This window comes from Ornithorhynchus anatinus, chromosome X1 (genome assembly GCF_004115215.2).
Source record: "Ornithorhynchus anatinus isolate Pmale09 chromosome X1, mOrnAna1.pri.v4, whole genome shotgun sequence".
In the NCBI taxonomy this organism is placed as follows: Eukaryota; Metazoa; Chordata; class Mammalia; order Monotremata; family Ornithorhynchidae; genus Ornithorhynchus; species Ornithorhynchus anatinus.
The window spans coordinates 68,259,973-68,276,000 of NC_041749.1; the positions used below are offsets into that span (position 1 = coordinate 68,259,973).

Sequence of the window (16,028 nt, forward strand, 5' to 3'; positions counted from 1 at the left end):
ATCAATCAATCAATTGTATTTATTGAGTGCTTACTGCGTGCAGAGCTCTTTGGAGAGAACAGTATAACAGAATTGATAGATATGTTCCCTGCCCACAATGAGCTTAGTCTAGAGGATGAGACCGCAAAATGCCAAATAGTTCAACCAAATATTGAGTCTCCCATCTTCTCCCCTAGTAAATGTTTTCCAGAGGATGGGAAGAATTAAAGGCCATATGCACAGAGCAGTCATTGCTTGAATAATTTGCTCGAAATCAATGTAAAGGAATCTTAACCCCTCACACTGAGTTGTTCACTATATTGAATCCCCAGTCTTTGTTTTAAAATGATACTTGAGTATTTATTAAGTACTTACTATGCCAAGCACTGTACAAACACTAGGGTAGATATATATATAAATATATAATAATATCAAATATAATTAGATATTATAATATGTATTATATAGAATATGATATAAAATATATAATATACATTCTATAATATGTACTACAATAGTATATTATGTTACTTGTTCAATGCTTACTATGTGCCAAGCACTTTTCTAAGCGCTGGGGTAGATACAAGTTAATTAGGTTGGACACAGTCCCTGTTTCATGTGAGACTCACAGTCTAAGGAGAGAGTCAGATTTAATCCCCATTTTAAATATGGGATTACTGAGGCACAGAGAAGTTAAGTGACTTGTCCAAGATCACACAGCAGACAAGCAGCAGATCAGCATTAGAACCTAGGTCCTCTGACTCCCAGGCCTGTGCTTTTTCCACTTGCCATGCTTTTTCTAGTCAACTTAGAAATGCCTTGGGTATTGTCGCCTGTCTATCCCTCCAGTTCATCACCCTGAATCACTTTGCTCTATTGTTTCATCATTTTTTCCTAGAAATAATGGTTTTCATCCTTTCTTCCACGTTGCTCCATTATCCTCACTCCATTCCTTCATATTCTAAGATTGTCAGGGAAGGATCCATATCTTCTCCCCATGCTCCATGTGTTCAAATGAATCCAGGGATCACTCAATAAATGTAAAGAAATACTGATGATCATCAAAGTACTGGGATCACTGGTTAACTTTCCAAATTTATTCTATTGCCAAGAGCAACTAGAGTGCTAGTGACAACAGAAAAATGAATATTTTTAAGTTTGAATACATGATAATACATTGACCTTTATTTTTTCCAATGATAAATCTCTCCCTCTTCTCCTTCTTTCACCTCTCCTCTCTCGCTCTTTCTCTCATTCTCTTTCTGTTTCTCTTTCTCCATATAACTTTTTTCCTTGATCATCTCTTCATTGTCTTCCTCTTTTCATTTTTCCTATTTGAAATAATAATCATTGGTGTCATAAATAGCCTGACTCCTGAATGACTCACCTGCTTATGCTTGCCTCTCAAGATAATGTATTCACTGTATTTGAAAGAAAACCTCATTTGTTACATAGCATCTCCTTTGGATTACAGTGACATGTTGGTTTAAAATGAATGCTTTAAGAAAAAAAAGTACTTCTATTTACTTAACTTGCAATATTTTAATATTTAACATGCCATGATGTTAAACCTGTGGAAGAAAAATATCCTAATATGATCCATTTGCCTAACAATTTATATTCAGCTGCAAAATTTTATTTGGTGTAATTACTCACTGACAAAAAAGGAAACTGAAATGCAAAAATACAAAATGCTATGTGTTTGCATTTTTATTTTAGAATGTGAAAGGCCCTATGTACTTGGAAGTATAGCTCATAAAAATTTAAAATCTTAGCTTAGCAAGGCACCTTTCATTCATTCAATAGTATTTATTGAGCGCTTACTATGTGCAGAGCACTGTACTAAGCGCTTGGGATGAACAAGTCGGCAACAGATAGAGACAGTCCCTGCCGTTTGACGGGCTTACAGCCCCTTCTAAAACTACTCTAAAGCAGGGTGAAATCAAATTCAAAGAAGGAACTGCAGGGTGACCTGAAAGTGTTTTACAAGGTTGTTGTGTGATGTAGTCTTTAAGTTAGGGGGCAAATTTAGTGTCATTAGATCCTGGGGCATATTCTTAAGTTTCATTACGACTTTTAAGATAGGTTATTTCACGTCTGCACCACAATATCCTCATCGGCAAAGCTGTATAATAATATGGAACTGCTTTCAAATCTACTGCAGCTCCTCAGAGGAAAGGTTCTCTAGGAATGAAATGTGCTCTATAACAGTCTCCCATTTTGCTTTATACCATGTGCAGCCATGAAAGATTCATTTGTTCTTAGGCTACTGATTTGAATGAAACATTATAACATAAGCCAACCAGAATATAGGCTGACCAACATGCACACCCATAACTAGCACACCCACAAAACTAATGCCCCTAGAATACTTGAGTTTTCAGAACCTAAGTATTTCTCACATTCACCCGATCTTCATTTTAAACTTGAGTTGAAGGATAAAATTGGGGATAGCTATATAAGGCAGCTAGGATTGCACTGAAGCTGCTTTTAAAGAAAGCATTGATGAAAGAAAGTGAAGGGGGTCTTCCACCCTGTAATAGAAACTCAACATGAATTTTCATATAAAAATCATGTTGTGTCTTGTGTCACAGTGGTATTTTATAAATGAAGGTTGGAACTGAGTGGACTGAATCTTCTGATAAAAACATCTTTCCTCTTAGTTATAAACAAGCAGTGAGGTATTGTACTGTAACTTCCATTTCCCCCTCATCAGAGCTGAGATAGATTTACCACAAAGTTAAACACATAAGAATCAATCATATTTATTGAGTGCTTACTTAGAGCATTGTTCTAAGCTCTTGGGAGTGTACCGTACATCAGTGTTGGTAGACACATTTCCTGCCTACAAGGAACTTACAGCCTAGAAAACAAAAAAAGCAAGAAATGCCAGTACTGAGTAAGAACAATGCTCCATCCAGCCTAGTGTGGTGTTTGACAGTGGCAATAAAGAGTAGAACGATGGTTGCCCACCTTGATATCCATCCTAATGCTTTTAACTTCTCTAACTGTAGGGGTTGTTGTGCCCCGACTCTGACCCGCCATAGTATGAAGGCTGAGTCATGCACACTGCTGCACATTCGCTGCTATGGTATGCGCCTCTATGCATGCGCAGAAAGGACTGGTAAACACCTTATGTAAATTGTTTGTGCGTTCTCATGACGTCACTTGGCCTATAAAGGGAAAGCCCCAGCCAGGCGGGGGCACGGTGTGATCTCCCTAGTCCACCAGCCACCACAGACTGTCCCTTAAGTAAGTTCCCCAAATAAACCACTTTTATATATAACTCACTAAGCCTGGCTGGCGTGGTCTGCTTCCTTTTCCAGAATCTCTAGATCGTCCCGTTATGGTGGGACTGGGCAACTCGATGACATTTGCTGTTACACTAACTTTTCCTCTTAAATGGTCATTTTGAGCCTCTCATCCATTTTGTTTAACCATATCCTGTTTGAGTCAATTAATATCTTCAGCCTAAGTAACTTCCTGCAGTAACAAATACCAGTAATTCAATAGTATTTATTGAGTGCTTACTCTACCCTCAGTGTGGAAGAAGTGTTACCAGTGGATAAGAAGAGCATGGGACTAGGAGTCAGGAGACCTGGATTATACTCCTAGATCTGCTACTTATCTAGTTTGTGACCTTGGGCAAGTCACTAAACATCTTCCTCTGTGCTTCAGTTTCCTCATCTGTAACAAGGGGATTAAACACTTGTTCCCCCTCTCCCTTAGACTGTGATATATCAGGGACAATCTCCTCCCTGATTAATTCATATCTACCATAGAACTGAGCACATAATAAACACTTAATAATGATAGTTATTATTATAATCATCATCATCATTTTGAACCTACCCCCTTCATCTCACAGTGGTGGGTTTTGGGGAATAGAAATACCATGTTTACCCCGTCCACACTTTTCAAGATTTTGTAACCTTTAGTGATGTCGTCTTAGAGATATCGCCTTTCTAGACTGAAAGGTCCTAATCTTTTCAGTCAAAATGAATGATTGATATTAGTTCTTTCCAACATTTCGTAATTGACACAATGCACTTAACCTGAAGGATGAGTGATTGCATAAATTTTTGTGCTGGTATCTTTTAGGGGGAAGTTCTTAGGAATGAGAACCAGGCACACTCATGTAAGTTAAAGTGAGACTATTTTGGCCAATCAGTAATGGGTGATTTAGTGGTCCTTTGCTAATCTTTGGATATTGATTAAGTAATCTAAATTCATTTTCATTTGACTTTCTTTAGATTATATTAAAAATCTGAGATTAGAAATTGTGTTCTGTATGATTTACGATTGAATAAATATGAATGAATGAATGATATGAATGAATGATTTTTGAGACATTACAGTGAAGGAGTTTTGAAATATCATTTCACCCAGAATGCTCTTTTGTTGCTTTTATGTCTCAAGCAAGTAATAGATATCCTCTGATTTAACTATAGCATAGTCTTGTTACCAAGTCAGAGTAATTGTTTATGTACCAATCATTCTGTCCACAGCTAGCAAGGTGGTTCACTGATGCAGAGAAAGCTAATTTAACAAATATTTAAGATTCTACATCTTTGGGTGTAAACCAAAACTGTTAACTGGACTTCCTAAAACAGCAACCAAAATTTAAGGGTCCAGTTATTTAAAACATTTTTGACATGTCTCTCTATTCTTTCATATTTTTTCATGTACAAGCACATACCATCATCCTTTAGTTACTTAAATAGGAGCAATTTGAAAATCCGTTAATCCGTTAGTATCCACTCATTGTCCTGACATTGAATATCTACCTAAGGAGTATTCCAGTCCTCCTGTAGCACTACAAACAGAGCAATTTCCAAGCAGGACTTCTAACTCTGTAAATCTTTTCCTCTAATGCTCAGATGATTCCAATCTGTCAAATGCATTGTTTTGGCCTGAGAGTGCTTTGGGATGATAATCTATTTGCAAAAATTGCCCATTATCTTTCCCTCCAGCATATGTTAGATATTGTACTACAAAAGTGCTGGTATGATTTGTAAATGCAGAATCAGGAGTCATTTTTTAAAAATACTGGCAGCCAGTCTAACATGGAAATCTTTGAGAAAGCATGTCTGAAGAAAAATAGAGAATGAACTGCTTTTTTACCAGTTCCTCATGAGGGATTTACATCTGCAGTGGTAATTTAAACATATATGATTCTGAATTGAAGTAACTTTTAAGTTTTTAGCAATCTGAGCAGACTTTATATTTCTATGCTAACAGTAGGCAAGCTTGATCTAAACAGTGGTTTCCATACATTTGTCATCTATTTCTGTTGTAAAAGAAATGATGTTGCAAAGAAACATAAATTAAAATGATGCCCTTAGATAAGAGAGGGTTATTTTATTTCAGCTGATGTTAACCAAGCATCATTCTTATGTGTGTTTTTTCCTTTAATAGACTTGGCAATTGATGTTAGGAATAAGTGATGTTTGACATCTCAAGCCTTTCTATGCCAAGCCTATTATTGTTATTTGGAGTTGGGTGTGTTTGACATGGGGTAAGGCAGCAAGATCTGGCTTCAGATCAAAGTGTGATCATTTTTTTTATCATTATTGTTGTTATTCAGGGAAAGCTCAATCGAAAGTTTAAAAAGCCAAATGAAATTGAATATTCTCCAACTTTTAAAATTGCCACATCTGGGAACTTGTAAATTGCATTTATTTTTCTCCCCATGAATGTTCTTAACAATTCCATTATGTTATTGCACCTGTGGTTTTTAAAGACCTTCTTGGTTCACTAGAGGGAAACAATTTGGAATCATGGCAAAGCAGTTGGGGAGACTTTGGGCTGCATTTGCCAGAGTTTCAGTAGTAGAGTCAAGACTAAACTTCATCTATTGACTTCCTATTATTGTCTCTGTAAACTGCCATCTGTCCTTTAAAGTTAATCTCTCAATATAGGCCTGTCACTGCTTGAAAATCCTTGCTTCCACCCTGCTGTCCACTATTCTCCAGCTCCCCATCTCCTCTGAACACCTTCCCTTTAAATCTATGAGCCTTCCCAAATCAACGCTCTACGGACAAAAAAATGATCTTGGTTTGACTACCCCATCTGCCCTCCAACTTCCTTCTATTTTGTCAAATGTCCAAATCAGTCTGAATACCCATGCTGTTTCCCATCTTTTTCTTTTTGACACCACTGAGTCTGTGTTTCATCATCTTCACTACAATGAGACAAATTTTCTCTTGGTTTTTCTATAACCTCTATTGGCCCAAATCATCTTGTAGATTTTCCATTCTAATCTGCATTGACGTCTCCTGTTTTCAAACAATTTCCACCTTCTTCCCTCTAAACTCTCTCTTGCACATGCAAATGTGTCCTTCATATTCAAAGAGGTGTAGGTGGAAAGACCTGTGTGTGAGACCATCCATCCATTTTGTTCTGTGTATAGCAATTAAAGTTCATTGTTTAATTTCAACCAGATGGTTAGCAATTGTAGCACCTTTGACTAATTTTGCATCTCTCTCTGGGTCTTTCAGTGGTCCTGAAATTTTTCTTTTTTTATGGCATTTTTAAGCACATATGTGCCAATCACTATACTAATTCCTGAGGTAGACACAACCTAATCAGGTTGAACATAGTCCATGTCCCACACGGGGCTCACAGCCAATCACCATTTTACAGATGAGGTAACTGAGGTACAGATAAATTAAGTAACTTTCTTAAGGTCACACAGCTGACAAGTTAGAAGGGCCAGGTTTAGAGCCCAAGTGCTCTGACTCTCATGCCTATGCTCTTTCCACTAGGCCTCAAGAGCTCCTCAAGAAGAACAAATGTTTTCCCAATGGTTGCTTGCCAGGCTGGTCTGTCAGTTGCTGTTATCTCTTCAACATTCCCTGCTCTATGATATTATTTTAGATGGAGCTTCAATGTGGCTTTAAATGATGCATTCTAAACTCCTTGCTTGTGTCTACTATGTTTCAGTTCACCATAGAGTGCTTGGAGTTCTCCTCACTTGCCCCCTCCCAGCATATTTGGATTGTTATGAGCATTACCTTGATACTGGTGAGCTGAATTCTTCCTAGGACCCCATTACCGGTGATTATATCTTTCTCTTTGATATTGGATGTTGCTGGTGAAACTTCTGAAAAAGCAGGATTCATAAATCGTGGTCATTTCTTTGTTGGCCCCATGCATCTCAGCCATTTGAACACCAAACACAGCTCTTTAAAATTTTAATTTGGTATGAAGGGTAATGCCCCATTGGCATTTATCTCCCAATGGACATACTAGCCTTCTTGTTTCAGTTTTCCTCCTCCTTGTCATTTTTTGTATCACTAGACAATGTCCTGTGTAGATAAGTGTAAGCAATAGCATTTTAACTCTGGGCCTTTTTGTGTGCAGGGTTTGCCAAGTGTGGTTTGGTTCATAATCTCTGTCTTACTCAGACTAATTGTCAGCCCATAAGACTTTGTTGATTTTGGGAAGTGGCTCAATTATCTCTTTGTATTTTGTGCATACTTCCAGAGAACAGACATCAGTGAATAGGGGGAACTTTGTGAGTGTTTCACAGACCTTCATGTTCTCAGCCTGTTGATTTGAATTTCTTAGATCAGATGATCAAAATTGTTGTTGGACATCAGCTTCCATGTACTTTATTGTATTCTCAAGCATTCCTGCATTGAATAGGTTGAACTGGATCCAACATAGTATATCTTGTCTTATGCCGTCGAGTCATTTCCAACCCATAGCGACCCCACAGACACTTTTCTCCCAGAACGCCCTGCTCTACATCTGCAATCATTCTAATAGTGTATCCATACAGTTTTCTTCATAAAAATACGGAAATGGTTTACCATTGCCTCCTTCCGTGCAGTAAACTTGAATCTCTGTCCTCGACTCTCTCCCATGATGCTGCTGCCGAGCATGGGTGAGTTTTGACTTGTAGCAGATTGCCTTCCACTCGCTACCCACTGGCCAAGCTAGGAATGGAATGGGTATGTCTTTGCTTGACTTTCCCTCCTGTAGCCGAGACTGGAAGAGTACTGGAAACTTTCCAGGTGCGACCCTGAGAGGGAAACATAGTATATAGCCATACTTTATTCTGATAAAGATGTGGAAAGAATCAGGTGCTGCCAATACTGACACAGCCAGTAATCATCATCCAGTAATCTTGGCACTTTGATAATTTCTCAGGGCAGCCAAACATTTTAGTATTTGCCACTTTCTGATAGTGGCAAGTTCTTTTAAAAACTCTATGAACTAAATTGGGAAATCTTGATGATGTCTCTGGATCTCTCCTGTGTTTAGAATGCAGGAAAGATCATGCCTTGTCTGTCCACTCATTATCTGAAGTTGCACTGTGATTCCAGAAGTCAGACTAAGAAGCTGGCTTGGCTCTTACCAACAATGGAGAGCCATTCAAGATGAGTCAGATTCCATGATAGTTTTCAGAATCAGCTCCCACTTTTCTTAATGAAGATGTTGATAATGGTGGCATCTTTTAAATTCCCTGGCATTTTCTTAGTGGTTCATAGGTTGAAGAAGAGCTTATGAAAGGGAGTAGATACCACATTCCCAATCAATCAAGTAGTGGTGTTTATTAAGTGTTGACTGTGTTTAGAGCAGTGTACTGAGTCCTTGAGAGAGTATAATGTAACAGTGTTGGTAGAAATGGTCCCTATCCACAAGGAGCTTACAGTCTATAGGGGGAGACAAATGTTAAATAAATTACAAATATGTAAATAAGTCCTTTGGGGCTGATGGAGTGACCATCAAGTGTTTCTAGGGTAATAATAATGATAATTATTGTATTTGTTAAGCACTTACTGTGTGCCAAGCACTGTTCTAAGCACTGGGATAAATACAAGGTAATCATGTTGTCCCAAGTGGGGCTCACAGTCTCAATCCCCATTTTACAGATGAGGTAACTGAGGCACAGACAAGTTAAGTGACTTGCCCAAGATCACACAGCAGGCAAGTAGCAGAGCTGGAATTAGAACCCACGACCTCTGACTATAAAGCTCATGCTCTTGCCACTAGGCCATGCTGCTCCATTGGCCATTAGGTACATATCCAAGGGCACAAGTGATGGAGAAGGGAAAGGGAGTAGGGGAAATGAGTGCTCAGTTGGTGAAGCCTTCTTGGAAGAGATGTGATTTTATTAAGGCTTAGAAGGTGGGGAGAATGGTGGTCTGTCATATATGAAGGGAGTTCCAGAACAGAGCGAAGAAATGGGCAAGAGATCAGAGGAGGGATAAATGAGGTTGAGATTGAGGTACAGTGAGTAGGTTGGCATTAGAGGGGTGAAGTGTGTATGCTGGGCTGTAGTAGAAAACCAGCGAAAATAAGGTAGGATGGGACAAGCTGATTGAATGCTTTAAAGCCTATGGAAAGGAGTTTCTGTTTGATGCGGAGGTGGATGGTCAACCAGTGTAGGTTCTTGAGGAGCAGGGAAACATGGACTGAATGTTTTTGTAGAAAAATGCTCCAGGCAGAAGAATGAAGAGGGAGAGGGGAGTGAAGATGGGAAAGACTGGTAGCAGGAAGGTCAGTATGGAGGCTCTCACAGTAGTCAAGGAGGGATATAAGTGCTTGGATCAGCATAGTAGCAGTTTGGAGAAGAAAGGGTGGATTTGCTTGTAGATCTCTGTTGATATACCATAGTACCCAATCTCTGACTGTGGGGGTCATTTCATTTAATCATGGCTCCACCACTTGTCTGCTGTGTGACCTTGGCCAAGTCACTTAACTTCTCTGGGCCTCAGTTACCTCATCTGGAAAATGGGGATTAAGACTGTGAGCCCCAGGTGGGATTGCCTGATTACCATGTATCTCCCCCAGTGCTTAGAACAGTGCTTGGCACATAGTGAGCACTTAACAAATACCATAACAATAATTATTATTATTATCAAGTAATAGAGTGCAGGTTATGACTGCATGTCTTCCCATATTGGCAGCTAAGTTATTTTTCATAGAACAACCTGCTTGAGCCCTTTGAGACCAGAGAGCTTGCATTATGCTTTTGTGTATTCCCTAAGAATCTGGTAAAGTTTTTTTGTTTTTTTTAAATGGTATTTGTTAAGTGCTCATTGTGTTCCGGGCATTGTTCTAAGTGATGGAGTAGATACAAGATAATCAGGTTGGATATACAGTCCCTGTCCCACATGGAGCACACAATTTTAATCCCCATTTTATAGATGAGATAATTGAGGCACAGAAAAGTGAAGTGATTTGCCCAAGGTGTCACAGCAGGCAAGTGTCAGAGCAGGATTAGAACCCAGGTCCTTCTGACTTCCAGGCCTGTGTTCTATCCACTAGGCAATGCTGCTTTGTGATTTATAAATAATAGGAGCCCAATAAATACTGATGATGATATTCCATCTAATAATGGAAATGCTGGTGAGTGGAGGCTTTGTTCTAATTAACCTTAGATCAGAAGCCCAATGGAGGCTGTGTTCTAATTAATTTTGGATCAGAAGCCCAATAGATGAAAAGGCACTTTACAGCAGGCTTCAAATCTCCACCTATCCACTTGCCTTTGGTGTGTTCCATTTTATGCTGGTGTAGTAGGCAGGCATGTTCCTTTAGTGACTGTGAACCTCAAGTGGGACATGTAAGCCAGTTAATATATTTGTTGAACTGGTCATTTTTTATACATATGAGGATGCTTTATAGCCTCAAAGGTGAGGGTACTGAGGCACAGAGAAGTTAAGTGACCTTGGGCAGGTCACAACTTCTCTGTGCTTCAGTTTCTTCATCTGTAAATGGAGAATAATAATAATGTTGGTATTTGTTAAGCGCTTACTATGTGCCGAGCACTGTTCTAAGCACTGGAGTAGACACAGGGGAATCAGGTTGTCCCACGTGGGGCTCACAGTCTTAATCCCCATTTTACAGATGAGGGAACTGAGGCACCGAGAAGTTAAGTGACTTGCCCAAAGTCACACAGCTGGCAAGTGGCAGAGCTGGGGTTCGAGCCCATGACCTGTGACTCCAAAGCCCGTGCTCTTTCCAGTGAGCCACACTGCTTCAATGACTGTGAGCCCTATGTGGTACAGGGACTGTGTGTAACCTGATGATCTTGTATCTATACCAGTGCTTAGTACAGTGAGTGGCACATAGTAACGGCTTAACAAATAACACAATTATTATTATTATTATTATGTCAATGGGAAACCCTTCACATACTATAGACTCTTGAGGTGATAGGTTCAGCAGCCAAACAAGACTGAGTAGAGAAATGAAAATTTCCTTCAATGCTTTCAAAGAAGAGCAACCCATTTCCAAGATAATACCATTGACACCTCTCTTAAACCTTTTGTATTATATATCTATTTAGCTGCAAAATCTTTTTATTTGGGGAGAAGCCATTCCTGTCTTCCTGCCAAGCCAGTAAAGAATATTTCAAAACTCCCTTTTGCTTTCCTGGTATCAGAGTGCATGACACTGCCACCTGCATGACATGTGGACAGGTGGTATTGTAATTTCAGCTGCTGGGTAGAGCGAAGGCTGGAAGAAAAAATGTTAAAATCCTTTCCTCACCAAGACACAAGATGGAAACTTGCTCCTGGAATGCTACTGCTGCTTGTTTTGGCAGAGACGTGCATATCCGGGCTTGAAATCAAATTAAGAGGAAAGGTTTCTGCTTTGGAACTTCTTTCAGAGGCGAAAATGAGGACAACAGAGGACAAACAAAGCTTAAATATACCAGTCAGAAACCATACAGTTGAGAATAAATCCAAAGTAATTAGAAACTCCTCCCCACCAGATATTCTGGAGGGAGAAGCAGCGTGGCTCAGTGGAAAGAGCATGGGCTTTGGAGTCAGAGGTCATGAGTTCAAATCCCAGCTCTGCCACTTGTCAGCTGTGTGACTATGGGCAAGTCACTTAACTTCTCTGTGCCTCAGTTACCTCATCTGTAAAATGGGGATTAAGACTGTGAGCCCCACGTGGGACAACCTGATTCCCCTGTGTCTACCCCAGCGCTTAGAACAGTGCTCGGCACATAGTAAGCTCTTAACAAATACCAACATTATTATTATTATTATTAGAATTCAAGCTCGGAGTGTCTGAAGAATTGTAGACATTCCCAGTTCAAGGAAATAGTCACACCCCATCCAAAAACTGTAGTAACAATCAGAAGAAATAACCACAGATGCCTATTATGTACTACTACAAGTCCTTTTTTTAAAAAAAGGTTTTCGTTAAGTGCTTTTTTGTTTTGTTTTGGTATTTAAGCGCTTACTGTGTGCTAGGCACTGTACTAAGCTCTGGGGTAGGTACAAGCTAATCAGGTTGGACAGTCCATATCTTAATCTTCATTTTAATAGATGAGGTAACAGGCCCAGAGAAGTTAAGTGACTTGCCCAAGGTCACCCAACAGACATACTCCTGAAAAATAAACAGTACTATGGGGTTGACACTGATGATTTATTTTTGGTGCCTGGAATTAAAATCAATTATTTACAATCATCAACTATTTCTCTTTTTAAGAGCTGGCACTTTTCTTTGCATTTGGGTTTGATTCAAAATATCCATCTAAACTGATTGATTTGAATATTTACTGAGTACACACAAGGCACTGAACAGAACGTACAAAGACCTCTGCTCTCTGAGACATTGCATTCTAATTTTTCTTGGATGCTGTCAACAAGGTAGAATTTAAATATCAGGCAGAATATTGTGTTTGACACACAAAGCACTGTTGCTGAATTTGATAGTTACCAATCACTAGAAAACAATATCACTGTGCAATTGTCAGCAGATATCGCTTTGCTTTTTTAGTTGAAGAGCTTAGTAGTAAAGTATCTTTTCTTATTCTGAGGCTATTGTATTGAGGGTAGTATTTGACAAGTGTTTTTTTTTTGCTTGCAAAGTAAGGGTAAAGTGACAAGGAGAGGTACACTTGAAATGTCAGTTCATAACATTTCGAATCAGGAATTGACAATGAAGTCTTTTCACTAGCACCCAGTTGACGTGCTAGGGCAACTCCACTTCCCAAGAATCCAATACAGAGCAGTCAAGGGTATCATCCACCTTACACAAGAGAAGTATTAGAAACACCAGGAAGAGTCAGATTGCAGTTGTGAATGGGAATGTTCTATTATTTATAAAGCATTTTGTTTCTGTAGAGAGTGGTAATGTGACATGACATTCAAATCTTATTGCTCTTTCATTGCTGCAATGTGCAGCTGCTCTCCATTTAGGGGCATATCCTCTCTTCATTGCACACATAGACACCTATCATTATCATTAATGGGAATTTGGGGCAGCCAGCAAGGGAAACATTTACGGGTAGGTTTGTCTTCAATTTTAAAAACACACATTTCCTGTTAGTGATTGGGAAGATAGCATCATTAAACCTTATGAATTGTAGATAAGAAACTTAATAACAGACCATGAAAGCCTACCTAGTACACATTAGGTACCCTTTTTTTTTTGTATTTCAGTATTGAGCCTGCTGCAATTCTGCATTTTAAATTATGGAAACTTGGGACAAGGTGTAATGTTTGTAACACATGCATTGGTACCATAAGTAGCATGGCCTAGTGGGAGGAGCAGCCTGAGATTTAGAAGTCCTGGATTCTCACCCTGACTCTTCCCATTGTACCTTCTGTGCCTCAGTTTCCTCATCTGTACAATAGGGATTCAACACCCATTCTCCCTCGACTGTGAGGCCCATGTGGAACAGGGACTGTGTCTGACTTGATTTACTTGTATCTACCCCAGGGCTTAGAATAGTGTTTTACATATAGTAAGTGCTTAATAAAAATCATCATCATCATCATAATAGTACCGTGAGTAGAAATCTCCTTATCTATTTATAAATGCTATCTTCTGGGCATCCAACATCCATTGGTCAAGACATTTAATAGGTTTCTCTACTCATTGCTAAAAAATGGAGAAATGCATTTCAAAATCTTGCCACTTTTTCCAGTTTATGTAGCACTTAGTACAGTGCTCTGTATTCATTCATTCAATAGTATTTATTGAGCGCTTACTATGTACAGAACACTGTACTAAGCGCTTGGAATGTACAAATCGGAAACAGATAGAGACAGTCCCTGCCCTTTGACAGGCTTACAGTCTAATCGGGGGAGACGGACAGACAAGAAAAATAGCAATAAATAGAATCAAGGAATAGCAATAAATAGAATCAAGGGCAATAAATAGAATCAAGGTAAATACTCAATAAATCCTGTTGACCAATTGGTTAGAGAAATGTGGATGCATCAGAGCAATTGCACCATGAAATCCATAGCATGATAATGCAGATTTTAGTAATCTTCCATTTTCTTTATGAAATTACCCAATGAATCATATTGTCTGTCTCCCCCTCTAGATTGTGAGCTCCTTATAGACAGGGAAAGCGTCTGCTAATTCTGTTATATTCTCCCAAGAGCTTAGTATAGTGCTCTGCACATAGTAAGTGCTCAATAAATTTGATTGATTGATTGATTATTCCTTAGTCTGTCATTATTGTCTCCAAAAAGGGTTGAACTACACACTACATAGCAGTTTTCAGGTTGTCTTGATAAATAGCAAGAGCCTCCAAAGCCAAAGCAATTGATTTACAATTGCTGGTCCAGGATTCTTTTCTTTCAGTTCCTTTTCCATTTTCTTATTACTCCTATGCATAGCCAGCCTTTAATCATTCAATCAATCAAATTTATTGAGCAGATATCATGTGTGGAGCATCATACTAAGCACTTGGGAGAGTACAGTAGAGTTAAATCTCATGGTCTCTGCTCTCAAGGAGCTTACTTTATTTTTGAAGATTCAACCAATGCCCCACGGCACTTATGTACGGCACTTATGAACTTGTACCGGTACCCTTTTAAGCACTTTGATTCTCACCCTACCACAGCCCCTCAGGATTTTATGTCCATATCCATAATTTATATATATTAATAGCTGCCTCCCCCTCTAGACTGTAAACTCACTGTAGGCAAGGAATGTGTTTACCGACTCTTGTGCCCTCCCAACAACTTAGTACAGTGCTCTGCACACAGTAAGCACTCGATAAATGCTGTTCATTGATTTATTATATAACAGAAATGCATTTGAATGTCTCTCTCCCCCTCTAGACTGTAAACTCCTTTCATTCAATCGTATGTATTGAGCACTTTCTTTGGCAGGGAACGTATCTATCAACTCTGCTATATTTTATTCTTCCAAGTGCTTAGTACAGTGCTCTTTATACAGTAATTACACCATAAATACCATAGACTAGCAGCATGGCTCAATGGAAAGAGCACAGGCTTGGTAGTCAGAGGTCATGGGTTCTAATCCTGGTTTGGCTGCATGTCAGCTGTGTGACTTGGGGTAAGTCACTTAACTTCTCTGTGCCTCAGTTACCTCATCTGTAAAATGGGGATTAAGACTATGAGCCCCACGTGGGAAAACCTGATCACCTTGTATCCCCTCCAGTGTTTAGAACAGTGCTTTGCACTTAGTAACCGCTTAACAAATACTATCATTATTATTATTATTATAGATTGACATTGCCTTCCACTCTGGGTGTATATAGATAGGTCATTGTTGCAATGATATTTCAGTATTTTCTTCTGCTCTTCCTTCTTGGATTGCTTCCCTTTTATGGTTTGCCATACAATAACTGCTTTTGTACTCTGCTAATTATCTGTTCTCTACATATGTGCCACCCAGCAAAGCTGTGTTGCTGTAATCCACATTTCAGTGCTTAGTGAGCTAGAGTTTCCATGTTGGTGGTGATCATGCCTACTATTTGATGTTGAGGAATGCTCATAAGAAAAGCTGATGAAATTGCTCTAGATGTTGGATGTCCCACAGCCATATAGAATGTGGGGCACCAAAGCAGTTATATAAATCTTCAACTTTGGTATGAAGCGAAGTTGCCAAAGCCCAGTGTTTGCCAAACTGTGTCTGTCAGCCTTCTAACATCCAACCTGACTTTCTTAATTCCCTTTTCTCCTTCTCTGTTTATGCATGCATCATTGGCTAATGTCCTGCCCAGGTGTCTTTCACTATCTGTGACGTATCCCAGCTGCTTGCTGATAAGTAGGCTGTTTTCTTCCAACTTGTTTCCAGGCCATAGAACACTGCTT

The 16,028-nt window shown here is 39.2% G+C and overlaps 1 protein-coding gene and 1 non-coding gene across 5 annotated transcripts in view; one reads left to right on the top strand and one right to left on the bottom strand.

Moving 5' to 3' along the window:
* Window positions 1-16,028, top strand: part of FHIT (fragile histidine triad diadenosine triphosphatase) — a 1,434,147-nt gene that overhangs the window by 1,050,654 nt on the left and 367,465 nt on the right. The gene's annotated exons all lie outside the window — the stretch shown is intronic.
* LOC114806954 lies at window positions 7,881-8,018 on the bottom strand. The gene has a single exon (XR_003755007.1). It is a non-coding gene; the product is annotated as a small nucleolar RNA SNORA7 (small nucleolar RNA).